Here is a 13,317-nt window from a genome sequence, read left to right as displayed (position 1 = left end):
TTTTTTGTTCAAGGATAGCCCTCCATCACTTTGAGCTTCAGCACTACTTCCTGTTTTCTGGTGATTAATTGGAGATCGGTCTCTTGGCCTTTCCAGCCTGGCTTGGTTCGAACACTATTCTCAGCTTCCTGAGTTGCTAGGCTTACAGGTGTGAACCACCAGCATCCAGCTCATACTAATAAATCTTTGTTATTCAAAAGATCCTATTAGCCAGGCACCAGTGGCTTACACCTGTAATCCTAGCTACTCAGGAGGCTGAGATCTGAGGATCACAGTTCTAAGCCAGCCCGGGCAGGAAAGTCCCCGTGAGACCTTTTATCTCTACCACTTTGAGCTGTGGCTCCAAAAAGATAATATTTTGGGTTGGACATGTGAACTATACTAAGAGGAAGCTAGTCCATTGTTGATTTGTTAATGGAGCATTTAGAAAATTTGAATTTACAGAAGGTAGTGGACAGTGCTGTCTGGGACTGGTTAGGATGAAGACTGTACTTCTGCCTGCCAGCTAGGGGCAGCAGAGAGCTAGCGTAGGGAATTCTGCAGGCGTCTCTGCCTGACATGGGAGTGTGGGGAAAGGCAAGCTATCAGCAGGGTAGCTGGGGACTGTTGTTAGCCAGGACTTGGGACATTAGGAGGTCAGGAGAGGCTGAAGGCCGGCCAGCCCAATCTCAACGACAGAGAGCTGCTCGGCACATGAAAACTTTTAGCACAGCTTTGAAGCCACAAAATTAAGCGTTGGAATCTTGTCATCTTGGGGAAGGTCTCAGTTTGCAGATCTAAACATTGGATATGGTCACACTGATTTATTTTTGTCGATGCAGGTTAAGAGTTCACCCCCCCACTACATATTTACTACTTACTATCATCATTGTTTTTATTTGACTAAATCACCAAGCAAGTGTTAAAAAAAAAAGGGGAGGTCTCTTTTCTTCTTGAAGAAAACCTAGGCTACAGCTTTTTAAGGCTTAGCAATTTTGGGGGTATTAAACTCAAGTCCTTCTTGCCTCAGCTTCCCAGTGGCTGGGATTCCAGGTGTGTATTACAATTCCTGATTTTCAACACTTAACACTTCATATTTTTTTTTGTTTTTTGTTTTGTACTGGTACTGGAACTTGAACTCAAGGCCTGCACAATGCTTTAGCTTTTTCCCTTAAGGCTAGTGCTCTACTTCCAGCTTTTTGGTGGTTAATTGGAGCTAAGACTCGCACAGACTTTACTGCCTGAGCTGGCTTTGAACCTTGCTTTTCACCTCCTGAGTAGCTGGTATTAAAGGTGTGAGCCACCTTTAAGATGGCTGCTAAGAGACCCTATTATCACATTACTATTGTTATTATTATTATGTAGTTACAGAAAGGGATTTCAATCCAGTCAAGAGTCTGCTGCAGTGGAATTTTTGCCTACATAGAGAGAAGATACCCTCTCCGAACTGCTATCTGAACACGTAGTCCTGGAAAGGCGTGGTTAGAGGGACCCAGCGCTGTGTGCTGCCACTGGACTTTTATTTTTTGTTTATGTGGTACCACGGAATGGAACCCAGGGCTTCATGCATGCTGGGCAAGCCCTCTCCCACTAGGTCACATTCCCAGCCTGGACTTTTCTTTAAAGATCAGAAAGACTTGACTAGGGAGACAAAGACATTCCTTCAGTCTAACTGGAGCACAGGGATTTTGTTGGGACACCAATAACACAGCCTGTGTGTGCTGGGCAGAAAGTAAGAGCTGGAGGCTGGACTCTGGCTGAGGAGTGGTGGCGGGAAGTCCTGGAGTCAGGGAGCTGTGGGCTGGATGTTGCAAAGCTCTCTACCACTGGCTGCCCTGGCCTAGCTGCCCTGGCCTGGTAGTTTGGCAATTAATCAGGGGAATGAGCCTGCCTGGGCGACTGATACCAACACCCTCAGCCTGCCAATAGCATAATGTGACTCCAAGGTGGTCACAAAGCTGGAACAGGACATCCTTGGGTCAGCGAGAGAAGCAAGGGAGCTGAGGGCAGGTTCTAGGCAGGCTGCTACTGGAAATACTAACAGGGTGCTCATTTCCCTCTCTTTTCTGCCCTCCATCTGTCTCTCTGTTTTTCAATCCTACCAGCAGAAGGCCATGGGCTTGCATACCTGAGCTGAATTACTGAGCTGTTGATTTGAATGCAAAAGCACTATGAAGGAAGGTAACAGTGGAACCGGTTTATATAGATTATTTGGGATATTTTCCATCAACAAAGCATCAAGAAGTTATTCTAGGCTAGGATGGGGGCCCCACACCTGGAATCCCAGCTACTCAGGAGGCATTGTTCAGGAGGATCATCATTGGAGGGCAACCTTGGTAAAATGCAAGATTCCCATCTTAAGCAAGCTGGGTGTGGAGTGTGGTGTAGATCTGTCCTTCCAGCCACTCCAGAGGTGTAAGTAGGAGGATCATGGTCCAGGCTGGCTTTGGGCAAAATATGAAACCTTATCTGAGAAATATCTAAAGCCAAAAGGGCTAGAGGCATGTAAGAGAGTGGCTGCCTGGCAAACACGGGGTCTGAGTTCAATGCCACAAAACCTATGTGCCTGTGTTTCCATGCATAAATAGAAAAATAGATGTACATACTTATACTCACATAGAAGCATAGATGTACATATAAGTATAAATAGAAGTATATATACTTGTACATATAAGTATGGTATAGGTGGTGTTTTTTTTTGCTGATCCTGGGGCTTGAACTCAAGGCTTGGGCACTGTCCCTAAGCCTCTTTGTGTTCAAGGCTGGCGCTCTACCACTTAAGCCACAGCGTCACTTCTGGCTTTTTTTCTTTTTGCTTATGTGGTGCTGAGGAATCGAACCCAGGGCCTCATGCATGCAAGACAAGCACTCTACCACTGAGACACCTTCCCAGCCCAACTTCTGGCTTTTTCTGAGTACTTTATTGGAGATAAAAATTTCATGGACTTTTCTGTCTGGGCCGAGATTCTCAGATCTCAGCCTCCTGAGTAGTTAGAATTACAGGTGTGAGCCACTGGTGCCTGGCTAGTTATAGAAATCTTTTAAAACAGTAACTTTCCAGATATTGTAAGATTTCACTCAATGTGACAAAATCACATGATTTTGGTAGCCTTCTAAATTTTTTCTGTGTGCGTGTGTGTGTGCTCACGCATGCGCACTATTACTAGTGCTTGAACTAAGGGCCTGAACGCTGTCCCTTAGCTCTTTCACTCAAGGCTGGTGCCCTACCACTTGGACAATAGCTGTATTTTTGGCTTTTTGCTGGATAATTGGAAATAAGAATCTCAGACTTTTCTGTCTGGGCTGTCTTTGAACTACGATCCTCCGATCTCAAGTCTCCTGAGTGGCAAGGATTACAGGCATGAGCCACCATCGCCTGCCCAGCTTGGGTTCTAAACTATCACAAGCCCTTTTCTATCTATGCCTCTTCTGTGTGAGGCGTGACTCAATCCTACAGGGTCAGGGTGCCTCAGCATCCCTTCCCTGTGACCGGTGGTGGCACGGAGGCTCACAAAGGCCCAGCAGCTGTTTCACGACCCTTATTGCCAGGTGAAGGCAGGGCTGCGGCTTGTTTCCAAGCTGCCTCTGTTTGGCCGGGCCAGCAGCCGGCATCTCCTACCCGGAGCTAGACGAGCTCTTGGGTGACCCCCCCCCCTCCCCCCGTTTCTCTTGAGTTTCCTTGCGCGCATGTCCGGGTCACGGGCGCAGCAGCAGCTGGCAGTGGGCAGCGGCAAGAAGGCTGCCTTGCCTCTGAGATGCAGGACGGGCTGCCTGCAGCAGATGATTTTCTCTTCCAAATCTTTGTTTTATAAAAATAGAGCCCCACTGCTAGCAGCCTAGTGCAGAAATAATTAAGATGACTTGAATCAATTGAGCGCTTGGCAGGTGAATTTTATTTCTGCAAAAGTAGACTTGGAGAATTTGAAATGTTTCAGGTTTCTGAAAATATTGGTAAGGAGAAAATGAACAAATCATTCCAATTACCTTTATGGATCTAGTATTGAATACTTTTTTTTTGGGTCAAATAATGCATTTACTGAGGATACAAATACGCATGTATTTATACCTAGGTATATGTGTATATATTCATGTATGTATATATTTGTATACACATATGTGTGTTTATGTATATATGTATACACAACTTTGGCTTTTTTATCCAAGACTGGTGCTCTATCACTTGAGTCACACCTCCACTTTTGACATTTTTTTTCTGTTGGTTGTGGGGCTTGAACTCAGGGCCTGGGCACCATCCCTGAGCTTTTTTGGCTCAAAACTAGTGCTCTACCACTTTGAGCCCCACAGCACCACTTCTAGTTTTCTGGTAGTTAAATTGGAGATAAGAATCTCATGGACTTTCCTGCCTGGGCTGGCTTTGAATCATCATCCTCTCAGCCTCCTGAGGAGCTAGGAGTACACACATGAGCCACCAATGCCTGGCTAGCACTTTCAACTTTTTACTAGCTAACTGGAGGTAAGAGTTACTCAGCTTTGTCTGCCCAGGCTGGACTTGAACCTGGATCCTTAGATCTCAGGTTCTGAGTAGCTAGGGTGAGCCACAAGTGCTCGAAGTATCTTGTCTAGCTCAGCCTGTATTTCCATTTGCATCCAGCAAGTACACAACTCACCAGCAGGGCTTTGCCACCTGCCGGACACAGGCTTTTATGGCAGAGGCGAGGGGACTGGTGCAGTGGATGGATGAAGAAAAGATGGCTGTAGCTGCTCTACAGGGAAGTGGAAGCTTGTCTCCATGAGAGATAGTATGGCTTCGGATAAAGCAGCCCCTAGGGGCTGCCCGAGAAGCTGCTGGTACAGAAAGAAGCAGGGTGTACAAGGACAGCAGAGACCAGATCGATAGCCACAAGATGGAGAGATGACTGTCTGCAAATCACCTCTCTCCCACTCCAGTCCTGCCTTCTAGAAAACAAGGGCTTAGTCTGCCAGCTCTGTGGAGTGCTGGCAAGATGAAAGGGAGCAACCTGTGTGAGTGGAAAATCGAACTCCTAGAATTATGTTCATAGGAGATCTGATGTAGTGTGAGACTCCAGCAAACAAGTCATCGTGAGCCCCAGGTCCCAGGGACAGCAACCATCTGTCGCACACTTCTGCATTATGCATAATCTTTACAACTCTTTCCATGTTTCCAGTGGACCTCGGCAATCTGTCCAAGGAAAGAACTAAACACAGGCCTGCTGATTTCCATAGTGTTTCCTTTCATAGTTTATATGCTTTCCCCAAATCCTTTGCACATTATAGGCAGTAAGTATGGAGAGTCTGAAGGGCTTTTATTTATTTTTTGTGCCAGTATTGGGGCTTGAACTCAGCCTGGAGCTCTTGGTTGGCTTTTTTGCTCTTTTTGCTCAAGGCTGGTGCTCTACCACTTGGAGCCACAGCTCCATGTCTGGCTTTTTACTGGTATTTGGTATTTGGAGATAAAAGATCTCATGGATTTGTCTGCCCAGGCTAGCTTCAAACTTTGGTCCTTAGATCTCAGCCTCTTGAGTAGCTAGAATTACAGATGTGAGCCACTGGCTCCTGTCCAGTTTTTTTTTTTTTGACAGTGTAAAATATAATTTTTGTCAATGACAATTCTTCCTATCATCCACTTATCTTTTTTTTTTTTTTTCTTTTTGGCCAGTCCTAGGGCTTGAACTCAGGGCCTGGGCACTGTCCCTGAGCTGCTTTTGCTCAAGGCTAGCACTCTACCATTTGAGCCACAGAGCTGCTTCTGGCTTTTTCTGTGTATATGTTACTGAGTAATCAAACCCAGAGCTTCATGCATGCTAGGCAAGCACTCTACCACTAAGCCACATTCCCAGCCCTCTTATCTTTTTATATAAAGGCCAATTCGTAGATCCAGGAGCAACTTTCTTCAAGTTTTAATATTACATCAGTGCTTTGATATAGTGATATCTGTTATTGGGAACAGTGGGATTTTTCTTGCTTTTCTGGAGAGCTGTTAGAAGACCTGTGGATGTGTCAAACTTGCCTTTTCCCCAATTCAAACTTTCATGGAGGTTTGGTTGAAAGATATTCTAAAAATAAAGCAGAAATCTCTTGGGTTTGTGAAGCTATCTATTTTCATAACTCTGTTCTTTTTGCTGCTCATAGTTCCCTGGTCTGTGATTTATACTCTCCTCAGTAGACAAGGTTAGGGTAGCCAGATATCCCAGATAAATGTTGATGTTTGACTTAACACTATAACGAAGAATTATACTATGATTTACAAAATAATTATTGAGGTCATGAGATTAGATTTTTTGTGTATGTGCTAGTACTAGGGCTTGAACTTGGGGACTGAGTGCTGTCCCTTTTTTGCTCAAGGCTAATATTCTACCACCTTGAACTACAGCTCCACTTCTGGATTTGTGGTGGTTAATTAGAGATAAGAGACTTACAGACATTATTGCCCAGGCTGGCTTCAAACCACGATCCTCAGATCTTGGCCTCCTGAGTCACTAGGATTACGGCATGAGCCACTGGGTGCCTGGCTACCTTTTCTTTTGAGTTTGCTGCCTTCTAACATCTTTTCCTTCTGATTTTGTGACTTTAAAAATGTCTCTCCCCTGTTTTTCTTTTGAGCTTGAAACTTTAGTTCCAAGAAAATGCCCTAATGCTTGATCATTGCCCATGAGAGAACATTTGAGGATTTTCTCCATCTGGTGGCTGAGAAACAAGACAGAACACATTTCTCCCCCACAGTTTGTGATGGAGCCCAGGATAGTCAGTGCGGCCTTTCTCTGGGCTTACTGCCCTGAGTCTGTGTCTCATCTCTGTTTTCTGTGTCTTGAAGTAAGAAGTTGAAAAATGTTTTAATTCTTGATCAGTTTGCACAAATGACAAGTTTAAATGTACTTTGAACATCAAAAAACAAAAAAGGCTTAGAAGTGACACCCAGCAGACTTTCCTATTATTTTAGTTGCTATTATTTTTGGACATGGGATAGACGGTTGGCGTGAATTTTGTAGGTTGGTATGTAACTGGTAAATCGGTCTAGCCTGGCGTGTGCATGGCGTGTATTGGGAGTGGGTGTCGTCATCTCTCCCTGGTTCTAGATGGAAACGCTGGCCGGCCTATGTCTCTTCTGGATCTGGTTCCTCAAGGTAATAAGGTGTTAGAATTGTTTGAAATTGTAACCACGATCTCCGTTCAGCAGTTAGAATGCAGAGTGCTATGGTACAAATCAAAACTCTGACAGTTTAAGATGTAACATAACCTTACCTGCTATTATTCCAAATAGTATTATATTTCTCTTCTCCCTCCCTCCCTCCTTCCTTCCCTCCCTCCTTCCTTTTCTCCCTCTTTCCTTTCCTTATTAGTTCTCTCTCCCTCTCCCTTTCTTTCTCCCTCTCCCCCCTCTCTTGTTTTTTTCTTTCCTTTAATGTGCCAGAAATGAGACCTGAACTCAGGGTCTGATCACTGTCCCTTTAGCTTTTTTGCTCAAGGCTAGTGCTCTACCGCTTGAGATACAGCCATTTCTGGCTTCTGGCTGGTTCATTGGACATAAGAGTGTCACGGACTTTTCCTGCTTAGGCTGACTTTGAACCGTGATCCTCAGATTGCAGCCTCCTGAGCTGGGATTACAGCTAGTAGGGTCTGCAATTCCTTCCATTATCCCCCTTTGGCACCATGTCTTGCTTTGGGCCATGTGAAGGAATGCTGCCTTCCACTGGTACATTGGGGGGGGGGGGGGGGAAGAGAAGAGACAGGAGGGGAGAAGAGGACAGGAGAGGGAAGGGAGGAGAGGGGAGACTGCTTGGCTGATGGACTCCAACAGGAGAACCCAGGCCATGGAAGGAGGCGCAGGTGATGCTCACTCCTGGTCACAGGACAAAGGCCCTGTCTATGTCTCCCACCACACGAGCCCCAGGACGCCTAGTGATTTCTGCACTGGGAAGCGGCGAGGCCTGGGCTTCCCTGTGCCAGGCTCATCTCCCGCATGCTGCTCCCGCAGCCCGCAGCCCGCAGCCGAGCCCGACGTTCTCCTTTTCCACCTCAGTTCTGCTTCCCAATTTTACATTGCCTTGGCTGAACCCATCCTTGAAGATTAGGATAGTGAATGCCGTGTTATCCTGGGCTATGAGTGAATGCACTGTTACAAAACACAGCATGTGAGTGTACTGCGATAAAATGTAAGTCATTAGTATGTGATTTACGGTTTCTGTAGTCAGAATCACGACATAAAAACACGTCCCAGCCATCCAGTGTTGCTGATGATATGACGTTCAATGGCCTATTGTGTATATAGGTTGGTAAAGCAGGATCGACTAGAATCTCAAGTCAGTACTTTATGCAGAAGTTTGTTTTTAAAATTAATTTTTGAGCTGGTACTGGGGCTTGCACTCAGGGCCTAAGCACTGTCCTTGAGCTTTTTTTTTGCTTAAAACTAGCACTCCACTACTTGAACCATAGCTCCACTTCTGGCTTTTGCTGCTTTGTGGTGCTGAGGAATCGAACTCAGGGCCTCATGTATGAAAGGCAAGCACTCTACCACTGAACCACCTGCCCAGCCTATGAGTCTCTACCTACAATTAATCCAAAAAACCAGAAGAGGCATGTGACTCAAAAGTGGTAGAGTGCTAGCCTTGGGCAGAAAGAGCTCAGGGACAGCACTCAGGCCCTGACCAAAAAACTGACCAACCTCCCCCTCCCCCCACCAAACCCTCCTCCCCTAAAACCAACCAGAAATGTCTACATAACACACAGAATGAAGAGGGTCAGTGGATGAAAAATTACTAAGAGGAGATCCCTCAAAGTCAAGATTGACTTCTACGTGTCCTAACATGATTTTTTTATTTTGGTAAAGAGCAGGCCAAGGACTTAGACATGAAGGGCAAGGCCGAGTTTCATCATATTCCATTATTGCTAAAATGAATGAGCAAGGATCCTTGCTAAAACGAGGCTGTTCAAGCATAAGACAAGGATCAAGGAGAAAGTGTAGTCAAAATAAGGCTCAAAAGAGGTCTGTCTGATTGATGATCAGGGGATCTTTGCCCGCTGGGCATGGTGGCTCATGCCTGCCATCTCAGAACTTGGGTGGCAGAAGCAGAAGGATTTTGCTTTGAGGTGAGCCTGGGTTCTATAGTAAGATCTTGTCTCTAAAGACCAATAACAAATAAGATCTGGTTTAAAGAAATGAGGTACATATTCTTATTTCTTCTATCTATATCTGTATATCTTGTTTCCTCTCTATAAACTTATTTCTTATTTGTTATCTTTATTCATTGAGAATCAGCCGAATTTCCTGTTGAGGTTCGTTAGTGTAGGATATTTGCACAATGGTGTGGACCATCAAGCATTTAATGAGGGAGCTTTGGTTTTGGTTCATGGGTTCACTTTGGGCCTAAGGTGAGGGTTCGGAACATTATGGCTGAGAGATGATGGATCAGAGTCATTTATCTCATGGCAGTCAGGAATCATAACTCCATTATATTTTTAAGGAAAGAATATAATTTTTATGACTGTTCAGGGATCAAGTTGAAATGGCAACTAATATACCTTCGACACAACTAACAGAAACCTGATTGTTCTTGCGAGCTTGATTGTGTACCAAAAAATCACCTTGGAATCTTGTTAAAATCAAGATTCTCGTGGGTAGGTCTGGAGCAGGGCCTGAGAATCTGCATTTCTTTCCTTTTTATTTCTGGGGCTTGGACTCAGGGGCCTGGGTACTGTCCTTTAGCTTTTTCAAGGCTGGTACTCTACCATTGGAGCCACACCTCCACTTCTGGCATTTTGCTGGTTAATTGGAAATAGAGTCTCAAAGACTCCTACCCTGGGCTAGCTTGAAATAGGGGGTCCTCAGATGTCAGCCTCCTGAGTAGCTAGGATTACAGGAGTGAACCACCAATATCGGGCAATTCTGTACTTCTAACCAACTCCAAGGTGAGGCTTTGCTGTGGGTTTGTGGGCTATATTATGAGTAACAAAAGAACCCAGAGGATTAAAGAAATGATTCAAAGCACACATTCACTTGTATGTATCTTCGTAATCCTGGCATATGATCTGGCCTGTTCCTTGCTCCAGGGTTAAGGACCAACTCATTAAATCCAAGATATTGTGGGTTGTTGTTACGCGAGTCACTATTTTATATACTACTAATGGGAAAGTGCTGATGCTCAGTTCTAATGCATTCCAATTTCAGAAATGTTAAAAATTAAGATTTAGAGAGAGAACTATGGTATTTTCTGTGCCTTTCCTCCTCATCCTCATCTTTCACCTCTTTCTCCTCCTTTTTTCAGTCTCTGTCCTGAATATCTATGCTAGGTATATTTCAATGAAATAGATGCTATGATTTTTTTGTTTTGGTTGGTTGTGGGGCTTGAACTCTGGGCCTGGCTGCTGTCCCTCAGCTCTTTAGCTCAAGGCAAGCGCTCTACCATTTGAGCCACAGCGCCACTTCTGACTTTTTCTGTTTATGTGGTGCTGAGGAATCGAACCCAGGGCCTCATGCCTGCGAGGCAAGCACTCTACCACTGAACCACCTTCCCAGCCAGATGCTATGATTTTTATAGAGCTTTGGAGTGGCTAAAATATCTTGAGGTTGAAATGGTACTCAGGTCTCTATGACTAGTGAATCCACATGCTCAACTCGCTCCTTCCTTCCTGCCTGCCCACCTTCCTGCCCGCCCGCCTGCCTGCCTGCCTGCCTTCTTTCCTTCCTTCTTTCCTCCCTTCCTGCCTCCCTGCCTCCCTACCTCCCTCCCTCCCTTCCTCCCTTCCTGCCTCCCTGCCTCCCTACCTCCCTACTTTCCTACTTTCCTACCTCCCTACCTTCCTACCTTCCTACCTTCCTACCTTCCTTCCTACCTTCCTTCCCCCCTCCTCATGCTGGGACTTGACATCAGGGACCTTGGAGTCATTTTGTTTTCTTTCTTGGCTGGTGCTTGATTATCTGAGCCATGCCTCCAGCCCATCTTTTGGTTGATTATTTGGGAGATGGTATCTTGAAGCATGATCCTCTGGATCTTAGTCTCCAGGATTACAGACATAAAACACCCATCTCTAGCCTCTATATTTAATAGGAAGACTTGATGTAGTTTCTCCTTAGTGCTCACTTAAGCTAAATGCACAAGTAATAATGACTTAGAGTAGCATCTGTGCCTGCCATGTTTAGTTGCCTTTTATTCATGCCTTCTTTGAGCTTGATCTTTTGACCTCCTTGCTCTACTGAAATGGTCCTTGCTCTACTGAAATGGTGGTGAACCCCCACAGGGCTTTTCCAACTGCAGTGATCCTTTGCCCTCTGAATTTACCACCCCACCTCCTTGCTGCTCCTTCCAAGCCTCTAAATAGTTTGCCTTTTGTGTTTGATGCCTTTCTGATTTTGAGTAAATCATACTGCAAGTATTTCTCACCAGCTCTGTCCTTGACGAGCATACAGTATATCAGAAGTGTATTAGAGGAATCCAGAAGCTCCCTAAATCCTCACTGAATGAAATTGAGACTGTTCTGAAATCATGGTTCTTACAAGAATTTTCTCTGCTCCCACTCTGTGCATATTTTTATCACGGGGTTTACAGTGTTAGATTCTAATTGTGTTCATTTGTCTCTGTGTCCTACTTGACTGAGAGCCTGGTGGGAAAGACCTGTGATTGATTTACTTTTGTCCCTTCACAATTCCTGTCCGGTGCCTGGCACATCGGTGACAGCACTGCCAAGACATGACCACAGTTGATGATTTTAGTGTAGAGACAAGTTGCGTTCAGATCATCTGCGCTGGGGTGTGTGGTGGTGGTGGAGAGAGCAGGTGGGGGTGATGTTTGTGGTCTGTTTCATATGGAGACTACATGGGTCCCAGTTTGAAGATACTCTTGGATTGGTTATTTTTTTGGTAAAAAGTTGTCACGTGTTTTCTATCCTTGTGATAGATACCTTAAAAGGAGGGAAGATTCATTTTGGCTCATGGCTTCAGAGGTTTTCATGCTGGCTTGACCCCACTCCTTTGGACTTGTGAGACACAGCATCATGGTAGAGGGTGCATGGTAGAAGAGCTGCTCATTTCATGGCAGTTAGAAGCAAAGAGAACAAAAAGACATGGTCCCAAAATTCCTTCAAAGGCACACTCCCAATAACCTAACTTCCTCCCACTAGGCCCCACCTCAATGCCCTAACTTCTTCCCACTAGTCCCTCCCCCAAATAACCTAACTTCCTTCCACTATGCCCTACATCCAATAACCTAACTTCCTCCTACTAGGCCCCGTTTACTTCCCACTAGGCCCTACTCCTATACCCAATAACCTGACTTCCTCCTTCTAGGCCCCATTCCCAATGACTTAACTTTTCCCATTAGGCCCTACGCCTAATGACCTAACTTCCTCCCTCTAGACTCCACCCTAGTGATCTAACTTCCTCCCACGAGGCCCCACTCCAATAAACTTCCTCCCACTAGGCCCCAACCCCGCAACCTAACTTATTTCCATGAGGCTTCAGCTCTCTCTGTAATGTTACAGGCTGATAACCAACCCTCCATCAAAGAGTACGTGTGTGTGTGTGAGTGAGTGTGTGCCAGTATTGAAATTTGAACTCAGGGCTTTACATTCTTAGCTCTTTTTCCTGCTCAAGGCTGGGGCTCTTGCTTAACTTTTTGGCCCATGTCTGACAGTCTTCTGCTTGAGCCACACCTCCACTTCAGGCTTTTTGCTGGTCAATTGAAGATAAGGAACTCTTGGGTTTATCTGCTCGGGCTGGCTTTGAACTGAGATCCTTATACCTCACCTTTCTGAGTAGCTCTAACTATAGGTGTGAGTCACCAATGCCTGCTTGAAGGTACTTTTGAGATCCAAACTGTAACACTAGACTTGAGACTAAATTTACCTTTGTCTGGAGGATGAAGCTTTCTCTTACAAAAAAAACAAAAAAACAAAAAACAAACAACCCCCCAAAACAAAAAACACCGACAAGGGCCTTTCTCTGTTGTGCTCTAAAAACATAGGCCAAAGCTCAAAGACTGAGGGATTAAAGTTCTTGCCAAGAAATGCTTCTCTAGCCCTTTGCACGGGTCAGTCTCTGAAATGTCCTTTTGTCCTCCTCCAGAAGCGTCTTCCCCTTGTGCGACAACTCCTGGCCCATTCCCAGCTCAGCCTGAAGAAGGGGTGTGTGTGTGTGGGGGGGGAGAGTAGGTTTCCCCTGTGTGCTGCATTGCCAGTCTGCTGTCACCCCTCTGTTGGCTAGGGTCACTTTGGTTAATTGAGCTCGCTCGCTGCTAGCCACAGTGGTTGGTAATTCAGCCATGTGACAAGGCCGTTTTTAAGAAAAATCAAATCCTTTTAGGAGAGGAAAGTGTAACCATGGATTTAGCCATAAGTAATGTTATTGGCTTGATTTTATTTATATTT

This window comes from Dipodomys spectabilis, unplaced genomic scaffold (genome assembly GCF_019054845.1).
Source record: "Dipodomys spectabilis isolate Male_0828 unplaced genomic scaffold, ASM1905484v1 ptg000108l, whole genome shotgun sequence".
NCBI lineage: Eukaryota > Metazoa > Chordata > Mammalia > Rodentia > Heteromyidae > Dipodomys > Dipodomys spectabilis.
Note: the sequence above shows the minus strand (reverse complement) of the source record.